We start from the raw sequence: 12,250 nt of genomic DNA on the forward strand, positions 1-12,250 counted from the left end.
AGAGGCAGGAAGGATTTTTGGATCAGCACGGACAGACAGCAGAGCTGCGCAAAGGGAAGCGTGCTGGACTCCATGTTTGTTTTTCTTGGAACTCATGGCAACTTTGGCCTCTCCGTTGCCATAGGTTATGGGTGCTTGCCAACGCTTTGAAGCATTGCAGGAACGTCCCACGTGTGGGGGGGGAAGCCAGCAGGAGAGTTGCTGGGTCCAGCTGGAGCTCTGGAGCTGTTTCTCTGAGGCTGGAAGGAGCTCGCTGGGAGGAGAAGCCGATCTGCCAGAGGCCGGAGGAAGCTGATACCAGTCGTGAGTAAGCTTACCCCGGGGGAGAAGGAGATGGCTCAGTCCCAGGAACATGGCTTTGAGCTTAAGCTGCCATGTGAGAAGTTAACCACTAAAACGTGGTTGGAGTGGAGTTATTTAGCAGAGTTGTCCTTAGTTGGAGCCAAGCTCTGGGAATTGGTGAAGCCGATGTCTTCGTCAGCTGGGGCTGTTGCAAGCCAACGTGAAGCTGAGGAGCGTGTTCTGGCTTTTCTGGCTGAGAATGTAAGTGCTGATTTAAGGCCTATAGTTCTGGATGCAAGGAAACCTGCGGTCGCTTGGCTAGCTCTACAGGAAGTGTGCAAAGCTGGGGGCGGAAGCAAGGGCCGGGAGACGGCTGCATCGGAACAGGAGAGGCAAGAGGGCACTGACCACCTTCGTGGAAGCCGGTGCACAGCTGGGAAAGGCTGTGGGACCCCTGAGGGGGACGAAGGGACTATTGCCACTGCTGCTGTTGCTGCCAGTTTCGCAGGGTCTCAAAGCTGCGCAGGTGATGCAACATGTCTGCGTGAGGAGCTTGGAGAGAGGCAAGCTGCTGGGGGCCCTTTACCCACCACTGGGGGTGCAGGAAAGCGTCCTGGGAGCCCTGGGAGCAGTGGGGGGGCGGTGAGCAGTAAAAGCACAGAAAAGCCTCTTTTTCCAAAGGCTGCCAAGAGTTGTTTGCGTCGTAAGTCGAAGCCTGGGAAACAGGACAGAGCTAGATGCGTCAAGGTCAGCCATCTGCTGCAGAGGGAGATAACGGCTGCAGAGTTGTCTGGGAACTCTGAGATAAGTCCAGTCTTCGGAGCAACGAGAGAAGTTGCGGTTTCGGACGCTGCCAAGGACAGGGGGTGCAGCGGGACGTTTGTTGGCATGGCAACACTACAGAACAATTCCAGCAGGGACACAGCTGTGAAGTTTATAATCGACAGTGGAGCGAGTCATCACCTGATTGGAGAGACACCTGCTGGGGGGCTGCGGGACTGCAGGGCTGTTTTGGATGGGAAAATTGTGCAGTTTGCAAACGGTTCCCAAAAGCAAGTTTCTGACATTGTTGACGTGTATGTTCCTTTTTTGCAGGCGCAGCTGGAGATCTACGTTGTGCCAGGAATGTATTGTTGTCTGTTATCTGTACCAGCTCTTGTAAAAGAAGGGTACAAAATTTGTTTTGAAAATAACACCTGTTCTATTTCCAGAGGGGGGAAGCTGCTTGTCAACGTGGAAGGCAAGGACAATCTCTTTGTTCTGGAGACACCTCTGGAGGGTGGGGGGAATGCAGGAAAAGCACAGGCGCAGTGTGCTAGTGTTCCCAGTCATGATTCATGTGTTCATGTATGGCACAAGAGAATGTCTCATGCTTGTTCGGAAGATGTTAAAAGGTTGCCCGGCTGCACCAAAGGTTGTAAAATCACACCATGTGAGGGATCCCTAGTGTGCAGGGCATGCAGCAAGGTTCAAAGGTGCAGGTTTCCCAGGGTAAAGAGGGTAACCACAAAACCTTTTGAGTTGGTTCACACAGACCTTACAGGACCCATGAAGTGTGAGAGTCTGGGTGGGGCCAGGTTTCTGCTAACAATGGCAGATGATTTTTCTCAGAATTTATGGTGTTTCTCTCTCAGGTCACAGAGGGAGGCAGCGCAACTGATCCAGGATTGGGTTGCGGAGGTGGAACTAAGGTTCTCCACCAAGGTGCAAGAGTTCAGGAGCGACCGTGGGTCACAGTTCACTGGGTCTGCTCTGAAGGAATTCTTCAAGGAAAAGGGAATTCGTCACCAGGTGACGGGTGCAAAGTCTCCTCAAGAGAGAGGCGTGGCAGAGCACAGGAGTGAAACACTGGCTGAAGCTGTCAGGGTTTTGCTGTGTGACTCTGGGCTGCCTCAGAGCTTTTGGAGTGAGGCTTGGAAGTTTGCCAGCTTTGTTTTTAACAGGTCCTACAATCACGATGTAGGTGACACACCGTATTTTCTGTTGCACAAGAGGAAGCCACAGGTGCATTTCTTCCGTTCGTTTGGTTCTAGGGCTTCAGTGCCGATACCAACAGCGCAACGGAAGGAGGGTGGTCCTAGGTGCCAGGACATGATCTTCTGTGGGTATGATCCTGCGACAAATGGGTGGAAGTTTGCATACCCAGAGGGTGATCAGACCAAGCTGCTGGTCAGCAAGCATGCTGAGTTCTTTGAGCAGGGTGGTTGGTCACGGCCTAAGGTTGGTTCTGATTTTCTCTCAGAATGTCTGTCCGATTCTGAGGGGGAGGAAGAAAGGGAGGAAGGAGAGGCAAAGGCGGAGCCTGTTGCTGAAGACCAGGTTGCTGATGATGGTCAAGCACAGGGGTGGGTTTCTCCACAGGTTAAGATGGAACCCAAGAGCGAGCCTTCATCTCCTGTTAGCCATGTGCAGGAGGCCCGAAGACGCAGCAAGTCAGAGGGGGAATCTTCTGAGCTTGCTGGAGACACACTTGCTGACCCCAGTGGGTCAGGAGGAGCGCCCGAGGTTGTACTCCGGCGGTCAACTCGGACCACAAAGGGGATTCCACCTGAGAGGTTTCAGGTCACCAGTGCGTGGGTTGGTTTCGCACAGTGTGATTCTGGGAGTGTGGAAGGGATTCAACAATTGCCTGGGATAGATGCCAGTGGGAGGCAAAAGGCAATGGGAGGTGAGTTGAACTCAAAGAGGTCTGTAAATAGGGGTTCACAGTTTCCCTCAGGGTTCGAGACGAGAGGGGGTGTTATTGGTTTCAGAACTCACAGGGTTAAGGAGTTCTGTGTGACGTCTCTTACCTGAGGCGTGGTTAGAAACTCTTATGGGAGTGGATTGACTCTGAGAGTTTCAGTCTGGTTTCGCTTTTGCGGAGAGAGGACGCAAGATGGGTGAGCTTTCACCAGGTTTGAAGTTATGCTGTTAAACTTCATGATTAAAGGCTAAGAAGATAAGGAACGCCTTTGTGTCTGAATTTATTACTGCAATTGCTTCACCGCTGTGTTTATCTCTGCTACCGGCAATAGGGAGAGGCAGGAAGGATTTTTGGATCAGCACGGACAGACAGCAAAGCTGCGCAAAGGGAAGCGTGCTGGACTCCATGTTTGTTTTTCTTGGAACTCATGGCAACTTTGGCCTCTCCGTTGCCATAAGTACCACCTCAGTATGCAGACCTGGAAGAAGTTTTCAGTGAGAAAGAGGCGGATAGACTACCCCCTCACAGGCCCTTTGACTGTCAGATCAACCTACTCCCAGGGGCTCAGTTACCAGTGGGTAAGCTGTACGCCATGTCAGACAGGGAGATGCAGGAGTTGAGGAAGTTCATTGACAAGAACCTGAAGAGGGGCTTTATACGAGAATCAAGGGCGGTGGGGGGCAGTCCAGTGTTCTTTGTGGACAAAAGAGACTCCAAGGAGCCCCGCTTGGTCGTAGATTATAGGTCGGTCAACCGGGTATCGGAACCAGTGACCTTCCCTATGCCCAGAATTGATGACATTTTGGCCAGGGTAAGGAAAGGGAAGGTTTTTACCAAGTTGGACCTTCAAGGGGCGTACAATTTGATAAGGATGAGGGAGGGGGATGAATGGAAAACCACGATGTTCACCCCTCTGGGGGCCTTTGAGTACCTCGTGATGCCCTTCGGATTACAATCGGGTTCCAGCACATTTCAAGCTTTCATGAACCACGTGTTGGGGTCCCTGCTGTACAAGAATTGTGTGGCCTTCCTGGACGACGTACTTATCTACTCAGAGAACGAGGAGCAGCATCTGAAAGATGTCAAGAAAGTGCTGAAAAGGCTGCAGGAGCATCAGCTGTGGGTCAAACTGGAGAAATGCCAATTCCACGCCCGAGAGGTGGGGGGAGAGCTTCCAAGATGGCGCCGGCAAGGGCAGCCCTGCTCTAAGCTCCATGCTAGTCGTGCAGTTTTTTATTAGTTTTTAACAGTTTTATTAATTTCTTTTTACCTGTTTTAATTGCTAGCTAAGGCATTTAAACCTACAAGTGACACAGCAATTTGTCTCCCTTGTTGGAAGGACACTGAATCACCGGCTACACAAGGAACTAGAAGGCAAGCGTTGGTTAAAATTACTCCCGGGCACTGGATCACCGCTGCTGTAGCTGTAGCCTGGAGACAGGGTCTGAGCGGAGTCTCAATACTTGGGGAAGGGAAAGAAGCCAAGCCGAAGTTTTGAAGCCAGGCCAGGGGAGGACCAGAGGAGACCATAGGAGTCCTCAGGTGCCTGGACAAGCAGCTGAACCCGACGGGCTTGAGGACCCAGCCTCCCTCCCGAGCCGCTTTCTCCAGCTGCACTTCGTCATCCTACCAGCTAGTGTGGAAAGCTGTGAGGCTGTGAGGCTTCGGGTTGCTGAAATTACACTTTGAGAGGCAAAGAAGAAGTCTACGGCAGAGAGAGGTGAGAAGAAAGGAGACGGAAGTTCCAATTAAACAAAACAAAAGCCTGGAAGTTCGCAAAGCGGTGAGACCCTTCTGTTTTAAGTAAAGCCTGCCTTCACTTACCCCAGAGACCGAATAGGGGAGGGACGGGGGACCGGATAAAGATTTAAATTGAGAGCCCTTGACTTGTATAATTAACCGTGAAGAGGGCTGAGCTGGAGAAGATTTACTAGAGCCCTCAACAGGAGTAAATCTCTATCGGAATTTTACTCTTATTATAGCTCTTCAACGAACTGTGGAGAAATCCCTGGAGTTAAATACTCAGCTGCACAGCTAAATCACTGACTGTGGTAGGAAGTTCCCTTCTTCTCTCCTGTATTATTTATATTATTTAGTTCATATCTACTGTGGCTATGGGCAAGAGGAAACGCCTCAGAGAAGCAGAGGAATTACTGCTTCTCCCTAGCCCCAAGCTACAAGCTAAGGGAAGAAGAGTCCAGTCAAATCCTCAAGCAGCAGTTACTACACACAATAGATTTCTTCCACTAAGTGACTTGGATGTAGCCATTCCCAAGCCCCAAAATACCATCTTACACACTTGTAATCTAACGAGCACTCCCATTAAAGGTGGGTCTGACGTGGATGGAAAAAAGATCCAGGATAAAGAGAACCAGCTGGGAAATGAGTCCTCCCATTTACAATTAGTCATTAGGACACTGGACTGTATATTTAAAAAGATAGACTTTCTGACGTGCTCAATTTCCAAGCTAACTGAAAAAGTGATGGATATGGATGCCAAAATTGCCCTCAAAAATAACTACCAGAGGGGACCTCCACGGATAGCCCCACCAAAATCTGGGGCAAAGGGGATGAGAAAATACAAACTAAACAATCTCATGTGTAAGCAAAATCTAACACTGCAACCAAAGAAGGTGTGCCTAACGATAAGGTCAGAGATATGGGACTGGTCAAGCTTAGAAGGAGCTAAAATTGCCCTAAGTAAAATCCTGAGAATAAGCACAGTTCATATCGATCTTCGTGCTTTACTTCCGCTAACTCAATCAAATGGCCCTTACAAAGTTATTTTAGCCTTCCATTCGCTGAGATTACCCTTATTAATAATAAGAGAAAAATGGAAATTCATAAAAACAAAAATCATACCCACAAGGGTTTTTGCGGACAGCATAGTAAATCCACTACTTGTGGAAAAAGGGAAAGAGACATTAGATTCAGAAACAAGCTCTATAAAATCGCCAGACAAAGAGATCTTGCTCTCCCCACAGAGAACGGAGGAGATCGTCTGCAGCCCACAACTAGGAATGAATTTGGGTAGTTCCAGAATATCCAGTGGTGAAAGCGCCCTTATGAATTCATTTGATGAATTACAATCACAAGAAAAAGAAAAAATAATAAATAAATTAGACAAATTAAGAGAGAAGATGTTTCAGGCCAAAAGTAAAATAGGAAACAAAGAAATTCAAACAAACAGGGCCATTGAAGGCTCGGTGGACCTTCTCCAATTTAGCCCACAGCCCCAAAATAGGTCTATAAAATCCAAGGCAACGATACAGACAATCGTCCCGCCACCTTCATTAGTTAATTTGGAACCAGCTCATCCTGTACCAACCGGAATGGATATATCTACTAAAGAACAGCAAAATGTAAACAAAATTTCGACACATTCCTCAATGCCTGACCTGGAGTCATCATTATCGGACGGAGAATCCCTAGCTGATGATCTAGAAGTTCAATCTGTTATCGATACGGACTGGACAGAAGACCCCTTGGGCCATATAAATAAGATGATATACCCATGGAAGGAAAATCTAATAATAGCTAAAACTTGTACCGACCTAATCTCTGCCCCCCTAGGTGATAAGCTCTCTGATAAAACAAGGGATTTCAGAGAGGAGATCAGACCAAACCAGGACACTACCCCTATAGGACCGAGCGAGCAGAGCATAATTATAAACAGCTCAAGAGGCACACCTGCGTCAAAAGGAGAGAAGTCATCTACTATTAGTCAAAGGAAAATTACTGACTTCTTTAAATCTGACAACCCAAGATCAGCGTTCCCCCCTTCTCCATTGTGACTACCCAAACCCCAGTCAAATCTCTCTCCCCCCCCCCCCCCGTTCTCCTTTTTAAGCTGGAACATAGCAGGTTGGAAGGGGAAAAAATCTGACCCGGACCTTGTAAAACTAATAAACTTACACCAAGTAATTCTTTTACAAGAAACATGGGAAGAGGGGAGAGTAGATATTAATGGTTTTGATGTTACATCATTACCGGCATGCCCGTCTACTAAAGGAGGCCGGCCTAGTGGAGGATTAGTTATAGCAATTTCCTTGAAAATACAGGCAAAACTCACGCTTGTAAATGCTTCCACCTTTGCAATTACAGCCCTGATTACGGGGAAAAATTTTGAACTTGTTATAACAAATGTCTATCTTCCTCCTGGAGGCAACACTGCAGACTTATACAATAAATGGGGAATTTTGGAGGAACATCTTACTCTTTGTCTCTCCAAATACCCCAATATACCCAATGTTATAGCAGGGGACTTCAATGCTCGCATTGCAACAAACTGGGAGTCTTTAATCAAAGCCAAATGGTGGATAACTCCAGAATTCATTAATGACCTCGCCCTCCATACTCAAAGACTTTCCAAAGACAAAAGGGTAAATGAAGCAGGAACCCTTCTTTACCAATTGGTACTACGTCTAAACTTAGTGATTCTAAACGGGAACTGCCCGCCAGACGTACCGGGTGATTTTACACACATAAGCTCCTCTGCAAACAGTGTCCTGGATTATATGTTAGTATCTCATGACATTTTCCCCAAATTTTCCCATTTTAAAGTTGAAAATATTCAACTGAGCGACCACCTACCGTTGGTCGCCACAATGACTATAGACTGGACCCCAGATGGAGACAGGCACCCAACACATCTGATTACGAACTCAGTATTGCAAATCAAAAGTGTTAAATGGTCCGAATTACAGGCCCAAAAATACTCAGCATATTTCCAACAAGGGCTAAAACAAGCATATTCAGGCTTAATTGAGGACTACTACGATTATGACCAAACTCTAAGACTATTCTCGAATCTGTCAGAAGATCTATCGTCCTTTTTCTCTGTTCCGACGCATAAAATAAATCGAACACAAAGGAAGATAGGTGCATTGTGGTTCAATAGTGCTTGTAAACAGGCTAGACAACTTCTTGGTAACATCTACAAAGAATATAAAGCAACGGTCCTGCCAAAAGAATATTTCCAAGCAAAATCGGCCTACAAGCAAATTCAAAAGGGAGCTAGACAGGAATGGCAAGTGAATCAATGGCGGGCAATCATAGAAGCCTCATCATTACGGAACTCCAGACAATTTTGGCTCCTGGTAAATCAAAGAACTAAAAGATACCCTTTAACTATTATTCCTGCCCCGGTTTGGGAATCATACTTAAAAAATTATTTTGCCACAACTGACTGTACTGCTAACACAAGAGATGAATTTCAAGAACAGCTTCCCCTCTGGCCCCCCACTGATCCGGAGGACATCCATGATTTGATCGTTAAACTCAAAACAGGGAAAGCGCCTGGGCCAGACCTGATCCCGGCAGAAGCTATAAAATACCATGCGGACTGGTGGGCTTAAGTCCTGGCGACCATTTTTGATGCTGTTAACAACTCTGGAATGATCCCGGAAGTATGGAAGGACGCTATTATCGTTCCAATCCACAAAAAGGGCTCACCAGACGACCCAGGAAATTATAGAAATATCAGTCTGCTCTCAATAGTGGGGAAACTGTATGCCCGCTTCCTGTTGAACAGACTTACCCAATGGGCCGAAGAGAAAAAATTAATTGGGCCCGAACAAGCTGGATTTCGCCCAAAACAGTCAACAATTAATCATATTCTAATTTTACAGCATCTTGCCTGGAAATATTCCACCCCAAAGGGTGGCCAACTCTGTGTGGCATTCATTGATCTAAAGGCAGCATTCGATAGTATCCCCAGGAACATCCTCTGGGAAAAACTCACCCGCTGGGGCATCGACAGAAGGCTTCTCTGGCTAATAATTAAACTCCATGAGAACTCAGTGGCCAGAGTGAGACTCACTCCAGAGGGCGATCTCACCAATTCAATTCCCATTAACAGAGGTGTCCGACAGGGCTGTATATTGGCTCCATTCCTGTTTAATTTATTCATAAGCGACATGAGGACTCCCCTAACAGAGGCTCAAGAAAGGATTCACGCACCCCGCCTAGCACTTTATCGTTGCCCTCTGTTACTATATGCGGATGACGCAGTCATCCTCTCCTTTTCTAGAGTAGGTCTCAGGAGGGCCTTAAAATTTTTTGGATCATATTGTAACACAAATTCCCTTACAATTAATTATGGAAAATCTAAGATCCTAGTTTTCTCAAAGAGCCGGAAACTCCATAATTGGAGAATTGATGGGAGAGTCATCGAACCAATTTATAGATTCCAATACTTGGGAGTTTGGTTACAACATAACCTTAGATGGAAGGCCCATGTAGCTTATGTTACAAACAGAGCCAAAGCTATCTCCTTGGCGATCTTGCGATTCTTCTTCACCGATGGAGCCCTCCACATCCCATCGGCGTTGAAAGTGTTCAAGGCCAAGGTGATCCCGACAATTGCTTATGCCATCTCAACTTGGGGGACTTTTGTCAACCTATCTCACCTACAGGTTATTCAAAATCAGTTTTTAAGAGGGATATTGAAACTGCCCAACTGTGTAAGTAATACAGCGTTACACATGGAACTTAATATTGTATCCCTGGAAAACGCCCTGTGGAAGCACATACTCTGTCACTGGTTATCTCTATGGCACAATCTCCCAAACTTGTATTTGATACAATGTATGTGGAGAGATGATTTCCAGAGCCCATGGGTAAAAAATTTACAACTGAAAATTACGGCAATGGGAATCTCCCCATCTAAATTACTAGAGCAGGACATAGTTCCAGCTAAAAGAACAGTAACCTGTAAACTAGAGGAGATGGACTTGCAGCAGAAAATGGTGTTGGGCAATGGTACCTGCTCACCTCAAAACCTTGGTTTATTACCCCTCTTAAGGCTCCCAAACTATTTGAATTCCTTAACTTCTTCGACTCATAGATATGCCTTTATAAAGGCAAGATTCAACGCCTTCCCATCGAACGTGCTGAGAAATAGATTTTCCAATGGACAGATATCGCTCTTATGTGATTGTAATTGTGGGGCACCGGAATCGTTGCATCACATAATCTTTGATTGTGCTTCTCACTCATCGGCCAGGAGCAAGTTTCTTGATCCATATCTAAAGGGAATCGCCGATGATTGGAATGAAGCCAAACTGAGATATCTACTAAATGATGAAGATCCCCTAAGATCACTCACGGTTGCCAGATTCTTGATCAGCGTCCTATCCCTAAAGAAGAAAAACGGACTCCTGTGCGGCTCGGATGACCCTTTTAAACCATGATATATGTTTTAGGATGTAACTAGGTGATATCACCACTGATGTCTTTTATTAATTTATGAGCAGAAGACGATGTCTATGTTGCAAATTTATTGTAATGTATGTTGTTGGGTCTTTTGCTTATTTTGCTTTGGTTCTTGTCTGTTCTTGTAAGTTTTTAGCTGTTTTAAATTTGGAGGTTTAAGTATATATATGTTGGTGGGAAACTGTCGTGTGACGGGCCAATGGCCGTAATAAATATCAATCAAGAATGGAAATAAAAAGTCCATTGTATAAAATACATTTGAGGGTCACTTGAGCAGGAAGCACGTGAGGCGCAGCAAAACACAGGCCGATAAACAGTAGACAAAGCCCATCTTTCCCAAACATCGCAGGAAAAGGCCAGAATTTACGAAGCGCATGAACCATCACAGCTTTCCTCAATGATGAAGCAATTGCTAATATATAATCATAGAACTAGGGAGTTTGAAAGGGCCACGAGGCTCATCTAGGCTTACCCCCTGCAATGTGGGAATCTTTGCCAAAGAGCTTCCCTCTTGTGGCTTATCCCCACAACAGATACTGACTTTGGGTTTTGGTCAAGCAAACAGTCTAATCCAGGCATTCCCAACCTGCGGCCCTCCAGATGTTTTTGTCCTACAACTCCCATGATCCCTACCTCACAGGACCAGTGGTCAGGGATGATGGGAATTGTAGTCCAAAACATCTGAAGGGCCGACGGCTGGGGATGCCTGGTCTAATCTGTCAGTGCCTAAATGATCTCAAGTGTCAGAACAACTTGACTGCTATCAGGAAATTTCCCACCGTCCCATTTCGACTCTCCAGCACCTGATCTGCATCACCAAGCAATCCCAAAATGCCGACAGCTTTGAACCTTGCAAGATCAAATGTCTCGCCCTGGACTGGACTCGAGGGACGATTCCGACAGATTCCACATGGGAAACGCTCATGTCCCATGTAGCACCAAATCAGTAGTGCATGTGCTTTATAAAAAGCCTTGAGGAGATGATTGTGTTGTTGTTTAGTCGTGTCCAACTCTTCGTGACCCCCTGGACCAGAGCATGCCAGGCACTTCTGTCTTCCACTGCCTCCCGCAGTTTGGTCCAACTCATGCTGGTAGCTTCGAGAACACTGTCCCACCATCTCGTCCTCCGTTGTCCCCTTCTCCTTGTGCCCTCCATCTTTCCCAACACCAGGGTCTTTTCCAGGAAATCCAGGAAATGCTGGGTGAGATCCCATGGACAGTAATACTAAAAGGAAAGGGAGTTCATGATGGCTGGGAGTTTGTTAAGAGGGAGATAGTAAAAGCACAACGTCAGGCAATACCAATGAGACTGAAACATGGAAGGTGCCTAAAGAAGCCAGGGTGGCTATCTAAAGAACTTTAAACTGAGTTAAGATTAAAAAAGGATGTGTACAAAAACTGGAAAAGGGGGGAAACCACCAAAGAGGAATTCAAACAAATAGCCAGCACATGTAGACACAAAGTCAGAAAAGCTAAAGCACAGAATGAACTCAGGCTGGCTAGAGAGGTTAAAAGCAACAAAAAAGGCTTTTATGGGTATGTTCGTAGCAAAAGGAAGAACAAAGAAACAGTGGGGTCACTCAGAGGAGAAGATGGTGAAATGCAAACAGGGGACACAGAAAGGGCTGAACTCCTCAATGCCTTCTTTGCCTCAGTCTTCTCCGATAAAGAAAACAATGCCCGACCTGAAGAATTTGGAGCAAATGATTCAGCAAAGGAAACACAGCCCAGAATAACTAAGGAGATAGTACAAGAATACTTGGCTAGTTTAGATGTATTCAAGTCTCCAGGGCCAGATGAACTGCATCCAAGAGTATTAAAAGAACTGGCAGATGTGATCTCAGAACCACTGGCAGTCATCTTTGAGAATTCCTGGAGAACAGGCAAAGTCCCGGCAGACTGGAGGAGGGCAAATGTTGTCCCCATTTTCAAAAAGGGGAAAAGAGAGGACCCAAATAATTATCGCCCAGTCAGTCTGACATCAATACCAGGGAAGATTCTGGAGCAGATCATTAAGCAAACAGTCTGTGAGCACCTAGAAAGGAATGCTGTGATACCAATAGTCAG

The sequence above is a fragment of the Podarcis bocagei genome (genome assembly GCF_964188305.1).
Source record: "Podarcis bocagei genome assembly, chromosome: W".
Classification (NCBI taxonomy): Eukaryota; Metazoa; Chordata; class Lepidosauria; order Squamata; family Lacertidae; genus Podarcis; species Podarcis bocagei.